The 27,293-nt window shown below is 44.0% G+C and overlaps 1 protein-coding gene across 2 annotated transcripts in view; it reads left to right on the top strand.

The window, feature by feature from the left end:
- EGFR (epidermal growth factor receptor) overlaps positions 1–27,293 on the top strand; it is a 173,073-nt gene that overhangs the window by 16,884 nt on the left and 128,896 nt on the right. The window lies entirely within an intron of this gene.

Raw genomic sequence — 27,293 nt, 5'->3', positions numbered from 1 at the left:
AAGGGCTCATGTAATGCAAATGTGGTTGTATTGTCAGAGAAACTCTTTGGCATGTAGGACTGTAATCGGGGAGGCCAGAACTGCAGGGTACCCACAGAAGCATCCCCTGGCCAGTCTGCATCAGGAGCACTCTCTGGGCTGACCTGGCTGACAAACCTTTGTAATTCAGACTAGCCAAAATGGAGGTGAGGTCTAATTCTGTAGAAAGCTAACCTGCCAGCTAGAGTAATTGCTGTTTTTGAAATGTGTGGATTGCATTCAGCATCTTCTCTTTGTCTTTATAATTCTCAAACCCCCATTCTGCTGTACTGCTCTGCTTGAGCATCTGCAAGGGAAAAATGCAACTCTGTTGGTCGGGGCTCAGCTGGCACAGGAATCGCGCTCAACCCAGCTAGGATTTTGGTAGTTTTATCAGAAAGGGAAAGTTGCTAGGGAAGGTGGCAGAGCTTTTATTTGCTCCTCAGTGGAAGACACGTTCTCGCCTTTCATTTCCCGGATTTGTTCTGTAGCAGTTGTAGAAGGCACGTAGCCTCCAAGGTGTGCTCAAGCTGCACTTATTGCTGTGACAGGGATAGTCACCTGCCTTGCTCTCCTCTCAAGGTTAGCTTGAGCAACTGGAGAAGTTAGTGCAGCATTTGCCTCTCTGGGTCCTAAGCGGCACTTCACCCAGCGCCTGCGATGGGAGGGATGAGCAGGAGCTGCGTGACTCACCAGAAGCCCTCACCAGAAGCCCTCCGTTCCCCAGGACCGCTGCCGTTCCAGCCTGCTGGCTCTGGAGAGCTCGTGAAATGCGTGAGGACCTCAGGAGCCACCGCTGTGGGTTTATCAACATCGTGTAGGTGTGGGTAGGAGGTGTTCAGGTGAATTTATTTTTTATTTTTTATTTTCTCCAGGAGTTAATTGTAGGCAGTGTGGGAATCCACTGCTTGATGTTCCGTGTGGACTCTGACCGTTGTTGTTCAGCTTGGTACAGTACATGCTGACCTGTTAAATACATACCGGTGTGACCTTCTCCTATGCCCCTTTGCTTCCAGGAACGCTTTATTAGTAGGTGTAGTGTGAGATCTAGTATCGTTTCTGCCCATTCTGGGGTTTTATGTGTTACTTCTTGGCTTCCAACTACAGTGAATGGGACTGTAATACTTTTTTTTTAAGGGTTGAATTCTGCTGACCTAACAGTATTGGGTAATAGTGTATTTTTTTTTTCTTTCTTCAGAAATAGTTACAGAACACTTGGAATGAATACCAGCAGTAGAAGTCATTCCTAAAGGAAATGGGGAAAAAAATAATGTACTTCTCTGTACAGAGAAATTGTACCAAAGTAAATGTCTATTCCTGCTTAAGCAAAATTGGTTTTTATCAGGAGCTATGACATACCTTCATAGTTTGTCTTACAGGGAAAATGTATAGGTGTGGGTCTTCTGCTCTCTGTGGTTAATATTGAGGTTTTGAGGGTTGCTTATAGGGAACAAATGTGAGGAAACCCACTTGTGAGACTGTGTGTTTGAACAGAAAAATTTCTGATGACCAGAGTGCAAAGACAAGACTGTGTGGGTTGGCCATTGAGCTAACTAGGACGTTGCTACCATGCTGTGCCTCTTAAAAGAGTTATGGTTTTCTTTTTAAAGAACAGGACAGATTGCTAAGAGAGAGCAACCCTGGATTTATGTAGCCCGTAAAGGTGTGTGAGCTTTCATTTTAAGTTTTAATGCAAAGTGTATTTTGCCTGTTGACAGATCTGTGCAAGGCAGATGCAAGGTTCCTCCTCCTGCCAGCATGCCTTCTCCTGCCCAGCACAGCTGCACACATGAAAGTAAACATCTATGTGTTCTCATGCATGTTGTACTATTAGAGTGCTGCAGATAATGGGTTGGTTTTGTTTGTTTCGATAGCTGAAGAGAAAAAATAAAAAACAACCCTGGAAAAAAAGAGTAACTTTCAGTCAAACTGAAACAAATGTGTTGGGGTGGTTCTAGTGAAGGGAAGGGGGGACACACACACCCCCCCCCCCCAACAACAAAACACTAACAACACCCACCCCCCCACCCCCCCCCCCATTTTAAGATAATCTGGAAGATTAAATTTGACCTGATTTGACCTGAGACCATTTCTTTTATTTTTTAAGTTGGGAAAGAAGGAGCATGAAATACTGTTTGAAATGAAAATTTCCAGGTTTATTTTGAAAATACCAGAACACCATTTGATTTTCTTATCCCTCCCTCCCACTCACGTTTTTTTGGCAAAGGTACGTTGGCTGAGTTTGGCTCAAATTAATGAGCTAACTTCAATTCGTTCCTTCCCCTCCTGAAAAACTTAAGGTTTCAGGGGTGGGGTAAACTGTCATTTATATACACATCAATAGCTGCGCTCCAGGTGAACATTAAGTAGAAAGATAAATGCAGTCCAAAATGTTTGTGATCACTTTTTTCCCCCATTTTCATCAAATAAAATAAAAATTATGAAAATGAAATTATATTAACAATAACTCAATGTAATAATAATTATAAAAAGCTGGGTAGCCATCACCTCTCTGGTGTGCATATATTTGATGCCTTCACCATACCTTGCTAACCTCTGGCTGGAGGAGGAGCTGGAGGCTTGCAACCTCCTTGCTGGAGGCGCCCAGGCAGGTGGGTCAGGACTTTAGTAGGGCGAAAGCTGCAGAGCAGTAGCAATGCCCCAAAGGCCAGCTGCACTTCTGTGTGGGTTAAAAGCTTTCTCCTCCATCTAGTGGTTACCTCTCCATGGTTCCTTTGCCTCGCAAAGGTGCCGCACTAAGGGTGGGTAGCATCCCTGGGTGTAGCCTCTAGCTTCCTGGAAAAATGGTAAGTTTGCCAGCCCCCTCCATCCCAAACCAAAAAATAAAATAAACTAAAAAAAAATAAAATAAAAAAAATACAAGTACACAGAACCAGCACAGGTGGTTTTGCCAGTATGGCTTTGCTGGAGCAGACTGCTGCTCCTGGGGCGTGGGGCCAGTGGGGCTGGGCAAGTCACAGGGACCATGTCAGGTGAGATGTTTTCTGGGAAAGATGTGGAAGGAAGGAGGAAAGGATATAAACCAGCTCTCTTGATGACAGGATAGTAGTACTGTAGCTCTGGCTTTTATGAGAAGAAAATTATCAGTTTGTAGGAGCGGGATCTGTGTGCATTTGGTAATCAAAGCACGATGGCATAACCTCTGCCTTCCCATCACCAGATCCAGCAGTAAATATGAAGATAACCAGAAGAGCCCTGGAAATCAGACGCTCTTGGCGCAGAGGCATCGCGAGCTCGCGCAGCACTTCTAGGTAGGGAAAAGTAGTATTTTGCCTATCAAGAGCCACAGGGTCAGAGCCACGGAGGCTTTGAAAGGTTGCCTGAGGCAACACAGCTGGCCACTGGCAAAGTTGCCTGCTAGGATTTTGGCCTCTCGCCCCATGCTCAAGCCAACGATAAACACTGCCTGGAGCTGAAGGCAACCAACATCCTATTTGGGGCTTATTCACAAGCTTTGAGATAATGTCTCATGCAGAGCATCGTTTCTCCTCTTTCCTGAAGGCCCTTCTGCGTGTCCTTCCCTGGGGACATGTCCCTTGGTGGAGGCTGGCCATAGCCTGGGATGAGGTGACCTATTGTGGTGTGTATGTGGCTTGGCTCCTTGCAGCTGAAGCGTGCTCATTCCCTGCCTGCAGTACGGCTCGGTGTGCCCGGCCCCTTGCTCCACTGCCCCGGGGGAAACCCTGGCACTTCCTGAAGTAACAGCGATGTGAGACAGTACCTGCAAATCAAGGCTGGGTGTAAGCAGATGTAAAGTCTGAATTGTTTCCTAAATGATGCTTTCTGCATAGCTGCAGCACAGTTAGGATTGTAGTTTTCATATTTGCAAGGCCTAACTTTAAAAAAAAACCAAAAAAACCAAAAACAAACCAAAAAAACCACCAACAACAAAACCCTAAAACCCAAAAAACCCCACCAAAATCCAACCAAAAAAATAAAAGACTATATCTGGGGATGCATATCTGGTAGATATCTGGGGATATGTATTCACACCCCGCCACTAAGACCCGAGAGACACATGTACACTCCTGAAGCTGAAGGTGTTTCACATCTGAGGTATAAATGTTTCTTCTTGACAGAGCTGTGTACTTAAATTCTGCAAAGTGTAACTGCAGCTGCACGTGCCATCTCCTGTCGCTAAGCAATCCTCTGATCTTGGAAATACCATTTTTTCATCGCATTAATTGATATATCGCGTTGTAATTAGTTGAGTCTCTATTTGTTGTTGTTGGTTTTTTAATTCTTAAGTTCAAAATGCTTTTGGAAGACCATCATGTTTTCTGAAGTTCACTTGGGGAGGCCAAACGAAGGAAGGAGGCAGGGTTCAAGGAGGAAGCTTGTTTTAGCAGTTGGGTCAGTTATTTCAACAATGCCTTTAGCAAACAAGTAAGAGGCTGTTTGCACAAATCAGTAACTAGTTCCCATGATTCAGATTGAATCATGTAGTTCAAGTAATTTGAATAAATAAATGACTTCTAGTAAACGAGACAACCTCTGCAATTAGGATGGCATGTTGCATATTTCATGTTATTTATTATGTGGTTTTCAATAGATATGATTAAGTTGGGTTACATTTGGAATGCTAGGTAGCATTTCAACACAAGCCACGTAACCAAAGCTCACATTAAAATGCGATACATATTTGTTTTGTGCGGGTGGCGTTGTGTTGTATCTTCAGCATTTATTTGCTTTCTTATTAATTTTCCACAAGCAGATACTTAACGGGGAAAAGGAGTCACCTTGCCAAATGCATCTCCATTTTCTTCAATTGTAGTGGGGAATTCTCAAGTGGGTGCTTCTCAAACTTTTACAATTTGCTGCAGTCTTAGCTTGCTTTCATGTCTTCCTGGGCCATCAACATCCAATGGATGTGGCGTAACTAGAGGTGCAGAAAACTGCTTTTCTCCAATGCGCTCATAGATTACGCACTATCCCTGGTGTTTCCAAGGGGATGTGCTTCATGGTTCACCTGCAAATTCGGCCAGCTTCGGCTGTTGGGTTTGTACTTGTGGTGAGAGCATCGTAATTTGGTGTAGAGGACAAAGAAGAAAAGGTCTTCTTGGCCTTTGTTTCCCAAGGTGGTTGTTTTGTAATTTGTCTTAATTTGAAGTAGTTGTATTATGCAATGGAAAAATCCTGTGTGGTTTTGGTGTTGTAAAAGTAGTATTTTAAAAAGAATACAGTCACTTTACTACTCTGTCATAACAGGTTATACCATGTACAAAGCAATGTTGATAGGTATAAGAAAATACACCCTGAGCTATCAAAGGCTTTGGCTGATGGGGTGCTCAGGGCATATGGAGAACAGGTAAGATCTGGGGACCTGCTGGCCAGATGACCATTTGCTCTATTCAGGAGGAAAATTTTGCTATCGTGCTTTTCTCTAACTTTTTTATGTAACGTATATGTGAGACACTAGGGATACCTATTTGATAAAAGAACTTTTAAAAATAATGAAGATAAGAGATCATCAGTGCCAGATAAAAATAACATTTTGCATATGTGATCACCATTTCTTCTGCACATGGAAGTTACCGGTTCTCCCACCTGAAGGCGTTTGGTGGTGAACTTTGTACAAACTGACTTTGGAAGCCAGAAAAAAAAAAAAATCCTCCTTCCTTCCCTTTAATCATTGGGAAGGGAAAGCTGTGGTAAGAGCAGATATGACTAATGTTTGACAAGTTTGCTTCTCTTGTGTTAAATCTGAAGGTACAGAGATCATCGATCATCTCATGGGCACATGAAGACAAGGAAACTTTCCTCCACAAAACAGTGAGGGGCAGATGTCCTCATGTCCCTGGGTGAGAGCCCATAGCAGGTTGGCATGAGTTGCTGGGAACAGCTGAGCCAAAAGTGCCTCTAGTTGAAATCTGTTACGTGTGTGGAGGGTTTTTTCTGCTCTGTTTTTATTGCAGCCTATTTCTCATGAAAGGAAACTTGACATTCCCACTTGTTGAACAGGATTCAATTTATTTTGCTGTTCTTCAGACTAGTTTTGCACTGAGTCCATGCCTTCCCGCCCACTCCCTGTTAAAAACAAATAGAAAACCCCAAGTGAAAAACCGATGAAACAAACCAGCCCTTTGGAAACAGACGTGTTAGTTGGCAAAATCCTGCCTCTGGAAGCTGTTTTGTCACAGCTTGACCATAATTGGAGCTGTTGGGTCTCCACATGAACGTGGTGCACCGCGGAGTGGTGTGTAGGACACAGGGCCCTTGGTGTTTGCTGAGGGTTGGCATGTGGTGGAAGTGTGACTTGGATTTCAGCGCCAGGCTAAGGGAGAAGTCACTCCCTGAAAATAAGCTGTCAGAAAACCTAGTAACAGCCTCGTCTCCCATCCTTTGGGTACTGATCCGTGTCTTTCCCAATGGGGACCAGCGGTAATGTGAACAGAAGGTGCATTATGCCCAGGAAGAGCCTATTTCCCTCTTTAGGTTCCGTATTTGAACTTTGACTATATCTGATGGCTCACAGCGAGACTGTTCTTACTGAGGCGCGCTGTCCATTTGCTTGCCTGTACAAGTGGACAATTTTGTGTTTGGCTTTCTAACGAAAACCTCTCTAGCTGGCCTTTCTGTACATGTACGTGTTGCTGACAGAGCACAGGCTTCCCTTTGAAGTTTCACCCGTGGAGCAGAGGAAAGCCAGCGTCAGAACCAAGCTGGTGTCTTTATGCAGCAGACTGAATGAAGCATGCGAGGCTTGCCAGGTGGTATCAGCTCTGCACTTTGCCTTTGGTGTCATGGTTGGGGCATCTAGGTAGGTACTGATGCCAGTATCACTTCCCCAAAATCAACGGCAGAAATTCAGCCTTCGAGAGCAGAAGCAGGGACAGGTATTTCACAGCAGATCCAGAGGGGAAACATGCAAGTCATATTTACTTGGTGTGTTCAGCTTCCACCTACCTGGAAAGGGAGGATAAGTAGTTGAGTTGCAGCAGTTTTAATTTGGTGTAAGAGGAAAAATGTGATTCCTTCCATTTGTAATTCCTAATTTGGCCACTTGCAATGAGGATATCTGCAGTAGGAGGCGAAGTCAAAACTTTAGCATCTTCAGTTACCTGCTAGGATCTACTAACTTCTCAAAACATCTGTGTTGGGATAGATGCCCAATGTAATGAGTTTGATACTTGTCTTCTTGTTTGGGATTTGAAAGGATTATAATTGAAATGCTCCCTCATTTCCATCTGGTCTTGAAGAAGTAATTAAGTGTTGAGCAATGGTATTGTCAGTCTGTTTCCTACCTAATAAGCTCTGCAAGGTGCTCTTGTTAATGATTTTATTATTTCAGAGCTGCTCTTGTTCTCTCTTTCCCTCCTTAATGAGGCACATCCCCTAGGCAGCATCACTTCATCACAGTTGTCTATGGAAGATGAACTAATCCAGCACCATGGAAGTTTGTGTTCAGCCGTGTGTAAGATGCTCCTGTCAGGACGTGTGGATAATTCTCCCTGACACTTAAAAGATGTCAAGCGCAAAAAAGGAAGAACAGACCCTTTTTCTAAATGAGGGTCGTCTTGATTTGAACATCAGCAGTCTGGTTTGCATCAATGAGCGATTGGTATTCAGTGAATTAAGAGTAAAAACCAGCTAATTAACACCTTCTCTCTTTCTTTTGTGTCTGGTTATTAGTTACTATGCACCAATTTAATTCTTGATAGCATAGGGCATGGAAGGTGCCAATGCCAAGCTCAGGTCAAGAACTGAATTCTTTGAGGTTCTGGAGAGGAATATTCCCTTTTTTACTGTATTGCCTGTTTCCCAGAGCTGCCTCCGTCTTTCATGGAATTTGATGCTTGCGTGCTCAGCTAACATCTGTATTTTGTATTTCGGCATATGAAGAGAAAATCTGATTTGGTTGTGGGCACTTGAAAGTGACGGGCTGTTTTCTCCTGCTTTAGGATGGTACCATTGGATCTTGTCTATCAACTAAACTCAAATGCTGTTTCAAAGACTTGGATCATTTGAGAAATAGCAAACATGACTTCTGAGTAAACAGACTAGTTATAATAGACAGGATTAGAAAGTGGATTGTTCTGGGCCAACGCTACTATTGAGAATGATGATATCGTACTGGTAATCGCACTGTTGGGCTTAATGGCCCATAAACTGTGATAAAAGCTTTCTTAAAATTGTCAGCAATAATTCCCTCCATTATTAGATTGCCATTGAAGGTCTTCAGCCCCTGGAATAAACTGCTACCATCAATTGTGTTTATGTAATTACATAAAACAAGACTTTTGCTCTGAAGGTGTACTAAGTCAAATAAAAAAAATAAATACTGTCAGCTGAAAATGTAATGCATCAGGTCCCCAGTTGCTGTAACTGCCTAGAAGTCTCTTGCCTGGGTTGGGCCGGGGTACATCTACAGCTGAAGCTGCAGTTCTGTGTGTGGAGAATAGGTGCCTTTTCCTTGCCTCCGCCCAGCGCTCACTGGGTCAGCAATGGGCGACATTATCGAGGGTTTTCTATGAAAACAGAAAAACAGAAAAAAGTGTGCTGCAGTTTTAGTGTGTTCTTAGTTTTTTCTGTGTTTCTTTTAGTGTGACAGTTCTTAGAACATGAACATTAAAAAGGCATAATTGCTTTCATAGGCCATTCTAAAAAAGATGCAGAAGCACTTTAAAATTTGTCTGTAACTTACAAGCTGTGTCATTGTATGGTCCCTTTCAAATTGTTTTCATAGCTACTAACTTTATACCTTTCCTTTTTTTTCACCTTCATCCCTTCCACGTGATTGGTTGAATAACAAATTATCAGCCACAGTGTGATGCAAAATGGTCTATAATCCAATGCGGGAAGTGAAGGAAGTTCTCTTGCAAGAAAATAAATAGCACGGGGTATTTAACAGTGCATTAAGCAACATAGCTGTTACACTGCACTGATAATACAGTGATGAGAGCGGGGAAATACTCTATGTCATTAGTTTAGTCAAGCAGTGAATTGCTCTGTCTCTGATGTTGTTGTTGGTATTCAACATATCTAACGCAGACGCATTGGTAATGCAAAGCATAACGAAGAGTTGAACGGGGACTTTCCACCCTGCAGCATGGGATGCCAAGGGGGAGCTGCCTTGCCTGCCTGTAGGTGGAATTTCATTTTTATGCTCTAGGGAGGAGGGGAACAGAAATGTTCCTATCACTAAGTAGGGACAGGGCCTCCTAGAGTTGTCGCTTGCCCGTGTTTATTCGCTTAATTTTCTTTAGGGGGGGTGGGGGTGGTAGAGGTAGGAGCGTATCCTGGGGGAATATTTTTTCCAGTCTCCACCTGTGCAGCTTCAGGAGTGCTTTACCCCAGAAGAATACAATTCTTAAAGTAATGATCTTGTCTGGCCCACTATCTGTGATAAAAGCACTTGCTCCATCTCCGCCTTCCCAATGTGTTTGGCAGCAGATTGTAGAGTGGAATTCAAGGAGGGTCTTGAAGAGAGCCTGGCTTCCCAGCTGCAGAGTGTGCAGCTTTGGCAGAAAGCACTGCAGCTGCAAGCACAGGAGTTCATAGGAAAGGTAAAATTATGGAGAGCTGGAGGAGAAAGAAGAAAATCTGGAACTCTTGCTTCTCAATTACAGTAACGCTACAGCAGGGACACGTATCTTCTGTTGAGGCTCAATCCAGCAAACCTTAGGCGTAATATCTCTTTGAAGTCTATGGATATTTTGCCTGCCAGGACTTCAGGATCAGGGGGTTTATTACTTTATTTGCCTAAGAAAACTCTTCTCATCCAGTTTAGAAGGAAAAACTGACACAGAAAACCTCACTGTGTTACATGAAGATTATGCCAAAAAGTACTTTTCCTGAAACAGAAGTTAAGATTATAAATTGTATTGTGGTGTCAGTGTTGAATGAGTCTTTTGCCTGAGTATGCTCAAAAGTAAGTCTAGTAAGTATATATTCTGTTAATTGTCCTTCCGCTTTCTTTTCCTAAACAATTGCTTCTAGACCTATTGTTGGGAGGCGGGATTAATACGGGTGAAACCTTTAGGTGGTGCAAAGCAGTGTGGTTTCAGCATTGGTTTTTCCAGCCAGTGTGGTGGTCTAATGGTTTAAAGGTTTAACACACAGGAGATGGCTCTCAGCTTCCTAGAATTCAACCTGATGGAGCTGAGTGGCATTTCTCTTGCACATTGGATGTGTGCAAAAGAACCCCTTTTACATGGATGTTCTTACCAAGAATGTGTGTGTGTATGTGCTTACATGTCTCCCTCTGAATTGTTCACTGTAGCCCTGGGATGGTACGTTAATATGCGATTCTTAGTTTATAGAGGCCTCTGGCACTCTTGCTTTATACTTGGGGGGGAAAAAATGGTGTCATCACAGCAACTGCTATACCACCCAGTACTGGAGCTGCTCCTGTCCATGTAGCACTGACAAAAGGACACCAGACAGATTTAAAGTGCGCATAACTACAGCAAGATCCAGAACTTAACACTTACAGAGTGCTACAGTAAAAGGAGAGCATGAATTTGTTCAGAAGGTGAGAAAAGTTCTTAATGGAAGTACTCGGCAATGGCTCTGACTCAGCCAGCTGCGTTGGCACATGTGTTCCTTCAGGTCTGTGTGCGATCCCTTTGAAATCAGTGGGCTGGTGTGTGGTAGTCCTGGAGTTTGTACAGGTTCAGGAGCCTTGTCTTACAGGGACAAAAATTACACTGTTGAAGGGAGCGAGGGTTTTGAGAAGCTCAAGTGGTACTTCTGTAGGGTGTGACTGGTGAGGGCAGATACTTGGCATTTCTCGACAGTGAGCCGCTGAAGATCGTTGAAATGGAAGTCATGAGTAACTGGAAGTATCAGAAGTTTTGATTTATGTGTCTGAATTTTGAACAAGGTTTCCTATGATGTTTGTGCATCACCTGCATTTGATAGCAAGGAAACGATGTTGAGGTGTGTGCATATAATGATGTTTTGCTGTCTATCAAACCTTAGAGTGGTACATTATAAATGTTTCTCTACAATAAAATGTAATTGTTGTAGTGGAGGCAAGAGACCTAGGAAAGGTTAGGAAAGGTTTTAAGCTAGTCTGGACTGAGTAAGACTATACCTTATAATTGAAAACCTAGTAGTGTAAGGTCAGTATCCTGTTTAGGAGTTTTCCTTTTAAGACACTGTGGTATAAGGAAGACCTTCTATGCCAATGGTTTTACAACATTTCTTTGTATTCTTAATCTTTGAACTCTTAGGAAGAGCTGAGTATCTGTGTATTAATAAAACTATGTGCTTAGAAAAAGCATACTTGGGAGTATGAGGAATTGTTTATTACTCTCAGTAGCGCTGTGTTTTGCAAGATTATTATTGATTGCTGTTCTCTTGTTGACTTTTCTCCCATAGCTACTGTTTTTAGCGGATTGCATAAAACAAAAGGACAAATGTGGCTTTCTAATTCTTGAAATAAAGCCCAGGAAAACGCTATGCGTGTACAATGGTCCCTTTCCCTGTTGACAGTAATTTTGGAACAGCACCTTTAGTCTTTGAAAGTGTTTTGAAGTCGTCTTATGGACAAAAACCTGCATAGCTGCAGGTCCAAAACAGTGTAAAAATGAGTCCTGTGATTTACAGCCTGAATTTTAGTCTCCTCTGCTACTGTTCACCAGCAAGCTATTGCTAGTTGTGAGGTAGATGACAGGCAGGGCTGGAGGGAGCAGCTCTTCCAACGGTGTCTCTGTGCCTGCAGGGTCACTGTGCTTTCCCAGCTATGCTCCGGGGTGGTGGTGACAACCCACCTAAGGACAGGCAGTGCTGGGGATCTTGCATCCTTTCTCCCCCATGAGGGTCCATAGGAGGAAGCATTGCAGAAGTTTCTCGTCTGATATAGCTGGATGTTCAGAGCTGAACACAAGCTCCAATGAAGCCAGGGAGCCGTTAAAATGTCTGTGAGAATTCACAATTTTTGTGTGAAAACCATGTTGCATTGGAAGGCAGCTGGCCCTTTCACCTCCTAGACTGAGTCAGGTCACCAGGAACACTTACAGATCACTTTTGGATGATTTCTGACCCTCTTTACTTTTTACACCTTCACCATGGTATAACCTCCAGTGCTGGAGCCGATATTCCTTCCCTGTAATTCCCGTTCTGATCTTCCTCACAGATACTCTGCCATGATAAGTATCTTTATTGTCACTCATCCTGTAGGACGGTGGAGCAGGTTTATACTCCTAACCATCCTACCACCTCAGTACAGTTTGTTCAAAGGCCAAGACCGCTTTTAAGTTCACCAAGTTAAAGGCAGTGGCTGGGCTGGAAACTGCACGGCACACCTTTGTTGTGCTGCCCAACGGGTAAGGACAGGTGAGCAAGGTGGCCCCCAACAAGTCTCTGCAGTAACTAAATTTAGTTCTGCTACAGATATGCCAGGCAGCAGTATTGCAGTGCTATTTCATATAGATATTTGATTTTATATAGATATTTGATTTTATATAGATATATAAATAGATTTTTAGTGAAGGTGTTCAGGCCAGTAACATGGATGATAATTCGCTCGAAACATCACCAAGAAGTCCATTTTTAGTCAAAAGTAGATTTATATTTTTTTATGACTTATTTTGTTGTTTGTATTCAGTGATAATTAGGCAGGCAGTGATTTATCTCAGGTATGTACCTACAGGTATAAAAATGCAGCCTGTCTGCCCGATATCTAATTAATCGCTTACCTCCCGTGGTAAACTCAGTGTTACATGAGGAATGCTTTCCAGCACTAGCAAGACTTTTAAAAGCTGCTTTAGATGCATATTAAAAATGCTTTTGGAAATGGAGAGACAGAAGAGCTTAGAAGTCTGATGACTGTTTACCTGAAAGGAGTTCCCAGGGGCAGAGAAGCTGGGTTCCCTGTTCCTGGTGGTTTAGCCGGGCAGGGAATTTATTTGGTCGTCTGCTCACAGAGACATTGAAGGGACAGTCTATTTAAAAATTCAAAATTAAAGGCAGTAAGATGAGTCCTTCACATGAAGTTCAGGGCCTTGCTTCACGGAGTCGGTGGTAGCTGGGGTTAACAACTGCAGACGATGTTTTCTGTGTAACCCACAACCTCTGCACAAAGTGAGAGCAAGGGACTGACTGCGTGGGGAGGAAGCTTCCCCAGGCTGAGAAGGTTATTTCATAGGCTCCATATTTCATAGCAGCAAATTTATTTAAAATGCTTGGCACTCCTCTTTTAAGATGCATGTGATATTCCGGATTGCATGTGATGTGGCATGCTAAAAAGAGAGAGCTTGTTTTAGTTATAGACTAAACACCAGAGGCTTCTAAAGTCACGTAAGAAAGTCTTTAGTTTGATAGCATAGTTTCATTTATAGGGAGGAATAGCAAACGTCGACCTGTGTAGCAGGCAGCAGCATGGGCAACTGTGATCTAAAGCTATCTTTACATGTGCCGGTATGGAAGGGGAGACTGTAAATATCTGCAGCATTGTGGTATGAAAGCATGAGGTCACATTCTGCCCTCAGGTAGGTCTCCAGCCCTGCTGAGGTATGGCACTCAGGGCTGGAAGCAGACCTGGCTTTACCACCAGGAACAGAAGCATTCAGAAGCAGGGATGCAAGTCTGTCAGGTTTGCTCCCGGTCTGGGCTGCCTGGTGTAAAGGGCTTGTGGCAAAAAACAAACAAACAAAAAATTTGTTTGTCCTTTATGAATCCAAGCTGTTGTAGAGAAGTCCTATGCAGTATTCTTTCAATTACTTTTTGTTGGTTTGGTTTTTTATTTCAGGCCACTGTGTAACTGCAATAAAGGATTCTGCAGAGAAATCGTAATTAATCTGTTGCGGATAAAGCAGGGGGGTTTGGTTTAGTGTCTCAGAATGAGTGCTGGAAGAAGTGTGGCCAAAAAAAAAAATACACAGCAAAGAGGAGCTAAAATTACCTGAATTCAAGTATCAAATGCTCGGCAGGCTCTGGGTTTGGGGAGGGGGGTTGGTTTTGGTTTTGGTTGTGTGGGTCAGGCTGGCTCTGTGGGGATCAGAACAATGGATTGCCCGTGAGATAGTCAAAAGAGGATTATAAAATTGGGATCTGTGTATTATAACTGTCTGCACTGTTATATAGATTTGATATGGTCTAAGCCCAGCCCCACCCCCAACCCTAAGTAATTTTACATAATCAAGAAATTACATGCCTCAAGACAGGGCACATGGACTGAAGAAATTATTTTTTCCCTCTCCGGGCATTTACTTAGCTGTAAGATGAAGGGTGGGTGAAGCCACAGCAAGATGTAAATGCAGGGGTCTTAAAAAGTGTCTGTGTGTTTGCATGTGTGGAAATTGCCATGAAATCTGATGGGTTTGGGTGATATGTCCGTTGTTAATTGCCTCTGACCTTCCGAGGAGGAGGAAGGCATGGGCTGGGGCCAGGCGCTGCTGCTGGCTGGGAGATGCTCCCAGGAACCCCAGCCAAGGATGCGGGGGACAAAGGGCTCTGCCTGCTGCTTGCCAACCTGCCTGCCGGCCCAGCTGCCGTCACCCTTTGGCCCCAGCTTGGCACTGGAAGGGTTCCAGTCTCCTTGATAAGCTGGGACGTTGTGTTTGGGTTAGGCGTTACAACCCAGCTAGGTGAGCAGGCGCCTGCATAACCTTAACCTCTTCCTAAGGGTCCTCTTAATTTATCCCTCGGTGGCATTTTCTTGCAAGGTCTGTCAGGGTTTGTAAGTTGTGGAGCAATAGAAAACAAAAAAGGGGGGAAAAAAAAAAGAATCTATTAAGCTTTGAACTACATGTTGTCTATAAACTGCTGTTAGCCATGACTGCGTATTTATTAGTTCACAGCTTTGGGATATTCTGCTTTCATTAATATAGAGAATTAATCTGCACTGTGTTTTTCTGCAGCATTAGCAGCAATCCTGCTGCTGAATACAAATCAGTTTCTTTGCTGCAGTCCAGATTCAACTATGAGTAAAGGTTCAAAGAGGGTATTTATGGGACACCTGCATAGAGTAGTGGGTTCTGTTTTGAGTGGGAGGGTGGTATTTGGGTTGGGGGTTTTTTGTTGTTTTTTTGAGTGACACTACTTTCTGCAGCATGCCAGGGTAACAGGTGGGATATTTACATCTCCTTTCTTGCTGACTTTTTTTACAAGCGTTTGATCCCGTAGAGGCTTAGGTGTTCACAGCTTATTTCCATCAAATGAGTAGTTGGCCCTTTTATACACTGGCAAACTCGCAGGACGATAGCCTGTTTGCAGATCTTACATGGTTTCTGAAGGCAAAAGGGCTCTGTAAGCAAAAACTACCTCTGCGATAATCTGGGAGGCCTGCAAAAGGTGCCAAACACTGCACTTCACTCACGTGTTACAGGGACACTTGCACACCGGCTGGATGGAGCCCTGGAGAAGGGGGGTGGAAACTTCTCCCTGGCCAAGGAGCCTGGTGCCAATCTTGGGTGTGTTGTGTTTGCTTTATTTTTTCCCAAGCCAAGATAGGTGTATTCCTTTGCCCAGCGACTTGCCCGTTGCCCTTGCCAGAAGCATTCAGGTGGCTGAGCAGGGCTGACCCGCACCCCTGGGCCAAGCGCTGCGGGAAGGAGCAGCAGTTTGTACGCTGGGTGGTTTGGGCTTGCAGCAGCACCTGTTCATTTGCCACCCCCGGGGCATTTGTACCTGCAGCCTTTTTCTTTGGGGTGAGGAGAATAACACCATGTGGTGGCTGTCCATCATGTGATTTGATTCAAAAGGCACTTCGTCCCCATAATTTTTATTTTTAATTGATTTTTTTTTAATTACATGCATTGGACAGGCAAGACAAAAATCCCCTTGATCTTCACAGCGTTTTGAAAACGAATGACAGAGAAAATATTTGTTCTTCAAGCTTCGCTTTGCATCTCGATCCTGGGCCCCATTTTATTGGCAATTTAAATCCATTAGGGAGAGAAACAAGTCTCCACAGATCCTGTTATGTACAACAGCTTCCCATCTAAATTTGAAGCGTAATCATGCACAAACATTGACTTGACCGGTATTGCTAGTGGCGTTCATGTTAAGTGAATAGTTAAAGGCTTAATGACCTCTTTGAAACCAAGTGCTTGCTTTCTGTCACGTATTGAAGAGGCCGGCAATTGAATATTTCTTTTTTTTTTTTTCTTCTCAGCAATTTTTAGAAAATGTTTCAACTGCTGGAACAGTTTGCTTAGTTTCCTGTGCTGGTTGAGACTGAGCTGTTTGGACACGGCACATGGCCATGTGCCGTCAAAGCCTAGCTGGTTCATGTAGCATCCATGGGATTTCTTGTCAAAGTTGGTGAACACTCGCTACCTTACTTTCCTGGTCATCTTGGCAAGAAGAGGTGCTGCCAGTTGGATGGGAAATTTATATGATGTAAAGGAAAATCCTTCAGGCCTGGGACCGGTGAAGCACCGAATATTTATTTTGGTGAATGCAGTCACCAGGAGATCTGCCTGTAGTGAGGTCTGAGCAGTAGAGGCAGCGAGGCCCTAACACTGAGTGTTGCCCCTTGACTTTTTCCACAGTGGGCTTTTTGTCACACGGCTTAAAGAGGTGGAGAGAGCAAAAATTGCTGAGTACCTGGTTTCTGAGTGACAATTGAAAAAGTAGTGCACGGAGGTCTAAAATGCAACCAATTGAAAAAGTAGCTGGTTTGAGGTTTGGTAATGGAACAAATTGCTGGAAGCTTTGGGATTAAATACATAGGAAAACTCACTTTTTATAGCACTTAGCAGCAGTTTAACACAGGAGAGTACAGCACAGGCCAGATGCTCCATGCTTTTGACATGGGATCGATGCTTTAGTACTTTTAGTCTCCTGCTCCTAGCAGGCAAATGTCTGCGTCTCCCACTGGCACCAACCAAGGCCTTGGCTGTTGGGTAACATCTCCAGCTAAACACCAGGGAACCTGGACAAAAGCGAAGGAATCTTTTGCACCTTGCTTTTTGTAGTTTCTTGTCCTGTTCTGAATTCAATTAATTTAATTCAAAAAGGCAGCTGGTAAAACCAAGAACATACTGAACTTGGCATCAGTCCTTTTATGCAAGTCTGGGACTCATAAAAGACTTGGACATGGGATGGAGCACCTTCAGTGAGAGCCCCTGGCCACTACCCAGGACAGCTGCAGGGACGCCGCAGCCACTTCTGCCAAGCAAGGGTGTTGCAATACGCAGCCGCTCCTGAGCTCAAGGGGTCCTTCCCGCCAGCTGCCCTCTTCCATGGGAAAACGCGCTCCCAAAAGCAAAGACTGAGAGTCGTCTCCTCCTCAGACCAGCCTTGGGGGGGTGGGGTGTGTGTCACATAACATCTGAGATGTCACCCTGCAGCCAAGAGATTAAATAAGCCTTTAGATATGTCAGTCTGCTCTTTGGGATGCTGAGCAGTCGCAGTATTTGGTGTTCCCCAAAGCTGTGTGGCCGTCACCAAAGGAAAACAGGCGCCTGTGCAGGCAGGAAGCCTCTCCTGCAAAATCTCCCTTTGTTCATCCCTTGTGGTGTTGAGGAAAACCAGGTTTCCAGATCAGACACAGTGCTGTGCTGCTAGAAGAACTTTCTGCCTCTCGCCAAAGTGTTTGCATGCCCCTTCTTCTGGAGGAGCACTGGGGAGAGTTGAAGGAATCCTTAGGAAATGCAGGGATGGTCACTGGAGTTTTGGCAGCCCTGTAACTAAGGAGGTTTCTGAAATCCCGGTTCTACCTTTGGAAAGCTTGTTGTCCTGTCATGTAGAAGGAGCTGTGCTTGCAAAGGAATAGCTTGCTGTCCCCGGTTTATGGAGACATACAGCGGGTCTGTACCCTTGGGTGGTTGGTTCTAAGACCAGCAGAGCTACAGTTTCTTTAAAGCCCTAAATTCAAGGGCAACTTCTATCTTTCTTCTCAAGCTGTACAATTTGGCTGCTTGCAGTATTCCAGAGAGGCAGCAAAATTACCATTGGCTTTCCCACAATAAAACCTTGACCTTCCCCACCATTTAAGCTTTAGCAGATTCGCTGCACTGTACATGGGCGTGGAGAAAGGAGCTGTGGAGTTACACGCACATACTGACATACACGCGCATGTTTGTTAGTATCTTCTAGCAAAGCACTTGGCTTGTGATCTCAAGGCAGCGTCTGGGGTTTTGTTCCCTCCTCTGCAGAGTCCTGGGTGCAAAACAATTATGTTGCAAAATGATATTCTACCAATTATGTCAAACTGTCACTATATACAATGCTCATCACGTTCAGCTCTCAAGTTCGCGGGGAGGGGGGCTCTGTAATGTTTGTCGTGTGTGTCTGTGCATCCTACTGTGCCCAGCCCAAAGGGCTCTGGTGGTACTTGGCTTCTTCCCTCCAACTCTCGATGCTCAGGCACTGATCCTGTCATCTGGTGACGGCCGCAGAAGTTGAAGCCTCATCTGTGTGTGATGCTGATCGCTGAGATGTAGCATGAAACGGAGGTTTTTCCCCTGTATGTTTCAGTGAGTCCCAGCCTTCAGCAGCTCGTGAGCTTTATGTGAGCTGATGGATGTGAAAGGAGTGCTGGGCAGGGAGAGGGACAGGGAGGATGGTTTCGGGGCTGCACACATCTGTTACCTTTGTGCCATGCTCACAGCAGAGCAGCAGGGGGGTTTTGACACTTCAGATTTTTTTTTTTTTTCCAGTTAAGCTGCTCAATCCTGGGTTTTGTCTTATACATTACTGTAGTTTCACAGTTCACTGTAAATTATTTGTTCACCATGCCAGACATACGATGTTTGGAGAAAATAGACGAACCAGCCATGAGCAAGTTAAGGAAAGATGAGCAAATGCTTGTGTCGGAGGTGATTAGCGCCGCGAGTTACGCTCCGTTCCGATGGAGCCAATGAGCCTTGTGCAGCACATTGGAGCCAAGTGTGAAAATAACGGGTATGAGTTGCATCCATGGCAGATCCTGAGCTGTTACCTTTGAGAATAAACCAGACAAAACGGCGTCTGTACACTTCTAATGGCTGTAAAAATATACGGTGTATTACAAATCCAGAGAACTACTGCCAGTTACCCGGTTTTGCTAGACTAAGGTTATATCCCAGGATGGAAAATATGAGGCTCTCCTTAGGTTGCATGTTCTGCAATAACATTTTATCAGCAGGCAAACTCTCATTAAATACACCCCATCGGCTGTGCTGGGGCTGCCAATTTTTGAGTGGAAACATTGTATTAACTTGGCTGTTCCCTGCAGGATATTACTCTTGGAAAATTATAACAAAGTGAACAATCCCCAAATCAGCATTTTTCATTTGTAGCAGGCCATAATTTACAGTATGGTATGGATCTGCGCCTGCCGGGAGAATTCCGTCTGCCGTGGCAGGGAACGGCATGCATTTCTGTATTTGCTCAAAGACAGCATTTGTCTTCAACACGCGTGGTGGCTGGGGACCACGTGGCCTCTGCGTTTCACCGTGTGACGTGTAATGACTCATTATTGACCATCTGATCTCAGATCGCGCATCCTTTTTAGGACCACAGTCGATCACCCTTGTGCAAATGGCATAGGCTTCCCAGTGCCAAAAGTAGTGTCCACACCTCAACCCATCGGGTCCCAGCCTACAACAACTCCTTTGAAGTGAAGACTTTACAGGGGAAAGGAAAAGAAGTTCTTCAAATGCTGAATAAAAACCCAGCACCAAACGTTTTCAAGAGGAGTTTCAGGGCACGCAGCTAAGATGACTAAGTGAGCCGTCTCCTTGCCTTCTAGAAATGTAATAGTTGTAGCATCTATAGTTGTTTACTTCAATGAATAAAGGCAATGCAGTGGTTTCTTTTAAATTTTGGAAGCTTTAAGTAAGCAATATCCCAAATGTCTGTGAAAAAAGTAGAAAATTTTACTATGACAGGAGAGGGAGAAGAAACCATACTTATTGGGATTTTTTTCCTGCCATGTGAAGTTTTCTTTGTCAAAATTAAGCACTTTGCTGCATGTTCATAGGTGTGCAGTCCTCTGGGTAGTAACAATTTGTATCAGCAAACAGGTCGAGCTATTCTCTTCAGCAGTTTCTTTTTAATGAGGGAATGCAAATACGAAATTGTAACATTCTGGGAAAGTTCTGAGTCCTGTGGGGGAACCAACCCCTAGTGTCCACAGAGGTGTGGTTGTTGGTGCATTTCTGTGTGTATTTACTTACATGTATCCATGGAAATATGTATACGTGTGTGTGTATATATATATACATATTTTCACACATCTGCTGCATAAAACCCTCAATTCTTTAAAAACATTACCAATGGTTTGGGTTTGTTTTTTTTTCCAAGTGGCCTTAGCCTCGCTCGATATCAGTGATTTCATGACAACGGGAGGAGAGCTATTCCAACACCAGTACTTCTGAGGTTGCCAGCCTTACATACAGTCTGTGGATATTTTTTTATGTTAAAAAAAAATAAAATAAAATTGGGGAAGTATTTTTTTTTCCATCCAAAGCATTTTTTTTCTCTTTCCTAGTGGTGCATTTTGCAGAGGCAAGATGGGAAAATATGCTTCCCTTAATAACATTAAAGATGGGGAGAAGGGGGCAGATATGGTCTGTGTTAGCATCATTCATTCCCATCGACTCCAGTATGGCTGCTCCCTTTCATATTCAATTTCATTTGACTTAATATTCTGCTTCAAAAGAGGGCAATTAAACAAAAGGTCTGTGCTTTGTGCCAGCATCTTTGAAGCCAACCATGAGACTCCATTCCCAGAGGATGAAAGATAATTTCTGAGGAGGCCTGAACTTTCTAGTGTGTAAACAAAAGTGGATAGTTTTATTAAATTGCTGTACTTATTATTAATTGTATTAACTGCCTCTTATGGGTCTACAGCCGTTGATTTTTGCATTATTGTTTCTTTCCAGCACCAGGGAGGTGTAGTGAGTGATGGCTGGTGCTGCTTCTGCCCGCCTCATGCTACTGCCTGGAGAACAGGATGGAGATGAAACTGCCAAATCTTTTTTTTTTTTTTTTCCCTCCATTTTTTTTTTTTTTAAGAAAGCAGGCAGCAGGAATAGTTAGATCTGCCCTGCATCCTGGCAGGCGATGGAGTTGTATGAGGTGACCTTCTTGGGGATGCTGGGAAGTCATGTTGCTTTCATTACTGTCCTGTGGTTGTGCCATTAGAATGAAAGTACCTCTTTGGTAGTTTTATTTTTCTTTTTTCTTTTTTTCTTTTTTTTTAATACATTAACCAAAACTAGGTTTTCCAGTCCAAATTTTTTATTAAGAGTCAGCATATTTGATGCCTTTGCGGGTGGGCTCATAAAAACCTGATCTTGCTTCATGTTCTTTGCATAATGAAGAAGAAAAAGTAAAAACACCTCTGGGGGATCGTGATAATGGAAGCCTAATTCCCAAGTATTTAAGCATATTAATGTCTTTAAAGACAAGGCCAGAAACTGATGGGAACATCCAAGGACTTTGTACATATTTGTGGGAGGGGAAAAAAAAAAGTTCATGGCCTTTACAATTATTTTTTTGTTGGTTTTAAACCCAGTCTTCTCATTGTTTCTTGAAAACATAATGCAAACTGTGGATTAAATCAGCAGCAGCAGCAGCAGCATAGAAAATATTGATTTTTATTTTCAGCCCTGCCGCTCACGGAGGAGAAGGATGCTTCCAGTGTGGTTGCATCTCCATTGAGATGCACTTTCAGCTCTGTGGAGTTGAGAAGTAGCGGTGCCTTTCCATACTTCCCAGGTTCAGTGACCTGAAAGGCCCTCGCCAGAGCTCACCCCTTTAAGCTCATGGGCTATTCACAGTTATGGTCTGCAAACTCTTAAAGATATGTGGGATTAATGGGGGAAGATAAGACAGGGAACCAGCGGGGTGCGACCTGTTAGCCCGATCTGAGCTGCTGTGCAAAGAGAGACTAAATGGAAGGTGGATCTCGCTGCTTTTTGGCTGAGTATCTCTACTTTTCACCTTCCTAAAGATAAGGTATATTGTTTTGGTTAGTCACTAGGTTCAAAACCGAAGCCTTGGCTGTAATGAAAGGTAAAAAATTAATGAGAGAGAGAGAGAAAGCATTTGTTTCCCTAAGGCTAATTTGAGGAGGTTGATTAATCATCTTTTGAACATGCAGTGATACAATTCAGAATACCTGCCCCCCCCCCCCCCCCCCCCCCCCCCCCCGCAGTTTAATACCAGAAATTATTCTGTAGTCAGTAGAATGTATGCGAGGGACAGCAGCTTGCTCGCAGCTCCCAATTTTGAATTTTCTGGGGAACTTTTCTCTGACAGTAAAAGTGCTTTGTGAAATGGATTTTTTTTGCTATACTCCGATCCTAATGCTGCCTTTGCAACACACAGCTCTGCCTCAAGTTCAGACACAGGCTTCTAAGTCATGCTGGACTGGCTGACGGAGCCCTCCTTGCCCAACACTGAGCCCACCGAAGAGTCTGGGTCTGCCGAGGGAAAAGTGCCCCGGTTTGTGGAGTGCCAGCCTTAACACCTTCATTTGCATCACCAGTGAGCTGACTCCAAACCCTGTACAACTGGCATTAGCATGAGAAAAGCAAAAGCTCAGAAAGCTAAGGGAGGCAATTCAGGTTCTTTAGGATGGAGATGTTCATGCTCAGCACAAACTCTGAAATCTTGAGTTAGAAGGGATGGGCAGATGGGCAGTGTCGGCTTTTGTAGCATGGACACTTTCCTCCTGGAGCCGCAGTAGGATTAGGAGCATCATGGCACCATTAAACTGAAATGGTCAATCTCAGACGGCTGTGTGTGTTAAGGGCTTTTTGTTCTGATCTAGAAGAAATGGCTGTGCTGATATGCAGAATTAGGGTTTAATTAATGAGAAATCAGGATTGCTGTGTATAGTGCCGCACCTGAAAAGCATAATCTGATTTTTAGAGTTGAGCTGGGATTGAGTGGGTGATGCTGTGAAGAGTCTGCTTTTATATAAATTTCTGGGGATTGCCAGGATGGAGGAACTTCTCTTATCCTGTCATCGTATGACTCATGTTTGCAGTGGATCTCTATCCTTTGTTTGATAGAGGAGTCGTTTGCTAGGCTCACCGGCCCACAGGGCTGTGTCCACTAGTACTTTTAAAGCACGTAGGATCCCTGGATCACATAAGCATAGGTAGGATTTAAGGGTATAGATAGGATTTAAGGTGCTTCATTTCTTCCTGGAGAGAGGCAGAGGTGCTACAGCTGGAGAGCTACTGCGCGGTTCCAAATGTGTATTGGCTGCTTTGCCAATCCAAAAGGAAAATCATTTTTATACCCCTGGTTTTGAAGTTGTTAATGGTTTCTCACTGTCCTGGTGAGTTCTTGGGATCCTCCTGATCTGTGTGGAAGCTGGCTGCTGGCTAGCTGCGCAGGTTGGTGTGATCCATTCCCACAGGGCTCTTGCTGAAGCATCAGATATGTCAAGGCTGTTCTAACCTGTTGCTGGGATGTCTCCAAGTTCTTGTAGATAACGTGGTTGAATTCCATACATTTGTCTTTGGGGAGAGATTTCTGGGTCCCTTCCCACATTTGGAATTGGTACTTGCCTGCACATGGTTAAATGCAACCAGCCAACACTGCAGCCTGTTGAATCCTTTCTGTGTAAGACAAAGGTCTAGCGCTTAGACCTTGGCTGGGGGAATAAAGCCATGTTCTGCTTGCATCGTCTCATTCCTCAGCATATGGAAGAACAAAGGGGTTTGGGGAAGGGGGTCTTTTTTGCGTTGTTTTTGGGGTGTTTTTTTAATGCTGTTCCATGGACAGCTGATGTGGAATATGGGATGTTAGATGTAAATGGTACTAGCATTGCTCCTCTATCAGGGAGTTATCTTTAGGTTTCTTCAAAATGTCTGCCCTGGGGTCACAGACTCCCTCTGAGGCTGCTTGTTTTATGATTGGGAGGCAAGGAAGTCAGGAGAGAGACCTGCAGTCACCCAGGACAGGTACTGCCTTTTCCCACCTTTCTCTGGAAAACATGCATGTTGTGGAAGAGCCATCCATCCCCTTGCACTGAGGCAGCCGATTTGATGATCTTTATGTGCAGTTAGGAGCTGTAGTGTTACTGAGGTGAATGCCGATTGCCCTGTTTTGTACAGGTAATTGTATCGTGTTTCGTATTTCAGCTGGGTATTTTATTTTAAGGTGTGCTGTTCATGCACATCGTCCTGTTTCTGGTCCGTTAGTCCCTTCCAGGTGACAGCATGCTCTGTTTGCAGTACCAAGCAAGCATGAACTGTCCATAGACCAAACCTCTGGCTTAAGCACGGGGTGCCTGCTTGAATCTGTGGACTTTGTAGTCTGAACTAAAAGCCAGAAAAATGGTTTCAGACATTATGGTAGAGGAATGTTTTAGTGGAAACGTTCCAGCCCAGCTAGCCATTACTCATCCAAATGCAGTGGTTGCGCTTAGCCCACATGGGAGGGACACTGCAATCCCACACTGTAGAGAGAGAGGAAGCACAAATAAGGGATATTGCCCCAGAAAGAAATTTAGATTATTTTCACAGTGAAACTGTGTGTCTGCTGTTGACCCTGTGGCCCTGATACTAGTGGAAGATGCAACTTTGACTGTTAACTTCAGCAGAATTTTGGTTAGCAGTTCCTGTGCTTCGTTCTAAAATGAAACAATAAAACTGTAAAGAAGTGTTTCTGCAGCAGCTTTGTGCCCTGAAGTCTGTGCTGCTTGCAGGGGAGATCTGCCAGCCATTCTGCTTCACCTGCACTTTGCTAAAGCTTTGGCATTTTAAACCTTTACCAGGTTTGTTTAACACAGGAATTTTCTTGAAGCATTTAAAATAAGATGGTGTATTTTGAAGTGTCTTAAGAGATGGAAGGAGGGGTGGGAGTTAGAAGTATGAAATTATTAGGAGACCAAACAGACCTTTCTTATGTTGAAGCCATGATGTACCCAGCAAATTGCTACAGGTAGGAATGACAGATTAATTAAAGCTAAAATGGAAAAACTTGTATATTATTAAAAATAAAGAGTGAAAGCTATGATGGACATATAGGGCAGACACTTCTTTTATTCTTAATGAAGAGCTCAGTCTGATTAATGTAAATGGCTGGAGTGACTTTTTCATCAGAGCTGTGCATGCCAGGCCATGTCTGAGCAGGAATATTTTCTCTCAGTTAATAAACATTTGTTCTTTGCCCGGGGTGCTAAACAACCCTGTTGTTCTGTTCCACAGTGTGGAACACCTTGGTGAGCTTTACAAAGGGGACACAAAAAACTTCAACTTGGCTGAGCAGAGCTCCTCATGTTTATATTAAAAGCTGGAACACGCTCCCCCTCCTCTGCCTTGAACTTCTTGATTGGTGAAACTACTCCCTGCCTTCACTGAAGAGCTTCAAGTTGAGACAGTTTCTCCGCAGCAGCAGCTCTCACCGCCGAGGTTCTGGCTCTGGGATCCTCTGCAGGAGTGGCAGAGGCAGGAGCCGGTGTTCCCTTCAGATGACCTGATGGCAGAAGGACAAAGTGGCCAGAATAAAGAGTAACAGCCACAGCCTCCATGGGGAAGGGTCTCCAGAAGGAGGCCCTGGTCTCTCTGACCACTGTATTTGCGTTACACATGGTTGCGTCTTGCAAGCAAGTGCTGGCTGTGATGGAAGGGCTGTAGCAGTGTAAGCGAAGGGGTGAATGGAAACTGCTTCACCGTGTAACTTGCACAGGTGGCCAAATCCACTTTGAAAAGTCAAACCAGATCAGGAAAGCGGAAAGCTGACTGTTTAATGGTGAGCAGATACTTCTGAAGAGCACAATGTGTGGGTGGTGGTGTAGCAGAAGAGCAGTGTGTGTGTTTGTGAAGCCAAGCAAGAATTAACTCTGTATTAAAGCAGCCCTGTCAATTAAAACCTATATACTCTTGTATTTATTTCATGGCACTTGGGAAGGGCTTCTTCAGTTATTGAGAACATGGCACTAAGACAGCTGATAGATACCATGTACTGTGTTTTTTCTAATTTTTTAGCAGCACAGTTTTCTAGCAAAGTATTTTCCCCTGGAAGGAAAAGAGGAGAAATGATGCTACAAGCCCGTTACTAATCCACCAAAATATTCCTTCCCCCCCCCCCCCCCCAATACACTCGTGCCTTGCATGCCTTTTAAATGCGGCATGCAGTTTAACATCTGTTGGGGACTTGTATTTGTTCCTTTTCAGAGTATGAATTGGTTTGATCCTCACTTTTAATGCAGGAGGAAGCCCTGAAAGAATCACTGTTAGACAAAACCCAATCCAAATGGCAACGTTAATGCACTTTTTATGTGGCACGGGCATAAAATGGAGAGCTCCTCATGCGCTTCTAAAAATTACTGAATCGGGTCCACTTAAAGTAAATTGAGTTGTCTCTTCTGCTCTGGCCTCGGTAGCAGAGGTTTAGCACTACTTTGTTGCAGTAACTCATATTCAGAACATCAGATAACAGCAGAACAGATAAAACCACTTTTCACTCGAGGGTTCGACTCCAGTAATATATAGTGTCTAGTAAAAGCAGCTTAGCATTTATTAGAATGAATAGCATCCTTTATCTAGGTATTTTTCATGCAAATTACAATAATAATGTACCTTACACTGAGAGAGATGGTCTGATTTCACTTCTAATTGTGAGGTGGCAATTGCCCAAACATTTTTCAAGAAAAATCTAAGGGTGATGAGGTACAACTTGGATTCTCATCAGACTCAAAAGGCCCAATTCATTTCCCTGGCAAAACCATCAAGCCCCAAATCAGAATTTCAATCAAACCCGTGTCCACTGCGGGACGTTAACTGGGTGGCTGAGCCCTCTGCCTTTCTTTGTCAGCCTTCAGCAGAGGCGATAAGGCTTTCAGAGCCGTCCCCACCTCAGCAGCAGCAGTTTTTTAGCGATTCAGGACTTGAAAGAGAAGCCCTGAGGCTTCCTAGAGGGTCCGAGAGCCGCATTCCCCAGCCACAGCCGTTCCCAGACCCCTCTGGGAGACCCAGTAGCAGAGGAATCAGGTGGAAGGTGTGGAAGGTTTGGTGGGTTTTTTGCTTCAGTTCCTTTACAGTGCATCTGGAAGCATTTGTAATCTAGCAAGGTTTTTGCTGGTTCTGCCCCAGCTCTGGAGCCGGGGAGCAGTGTGGCTGCAGAAAGCTGCTTCAGCCATCAGATGTGAAACAGTTTCGCAGTGGGAGAAAGATTCCTTCTCCCTCCCACCCTTAGCAAGCTCACTTTGGGAATTGTGTTCCTGTACTTGGCCAAGAGGACCACGCTTCTTTTAAAAACAACATCCTGAAAACTGAAATTTTGTTGCTGTCTGATACCTAATTTTATTTTATTTTATTTCATCTTCATCGCAACTTCTTCCAAACAAGACAGGGGTTTAAACTTTTGCCTTTGCTCCGTCCCCAAGTTAAACATCACTAAAGTCCGTGCCA

This window comes from Falco cherrug, chromosome 4 (genome assembly GCF_023634085.1).
Source record: "Falco cherrug isolate bFalChe1 chromosome 4, bFalChe1.pri, whole genome shotgun sequence".
Lineage (NCBI taxonomy): Eukaryota > Metazoa > Chordata > Aves > Falconiformes > Falconidae > Falco > Falco cherrug.
Note: the sequence above shows the minus strand (reverse complement) of the source record. Positions and strands in the feature narration are given on the sequence as shown.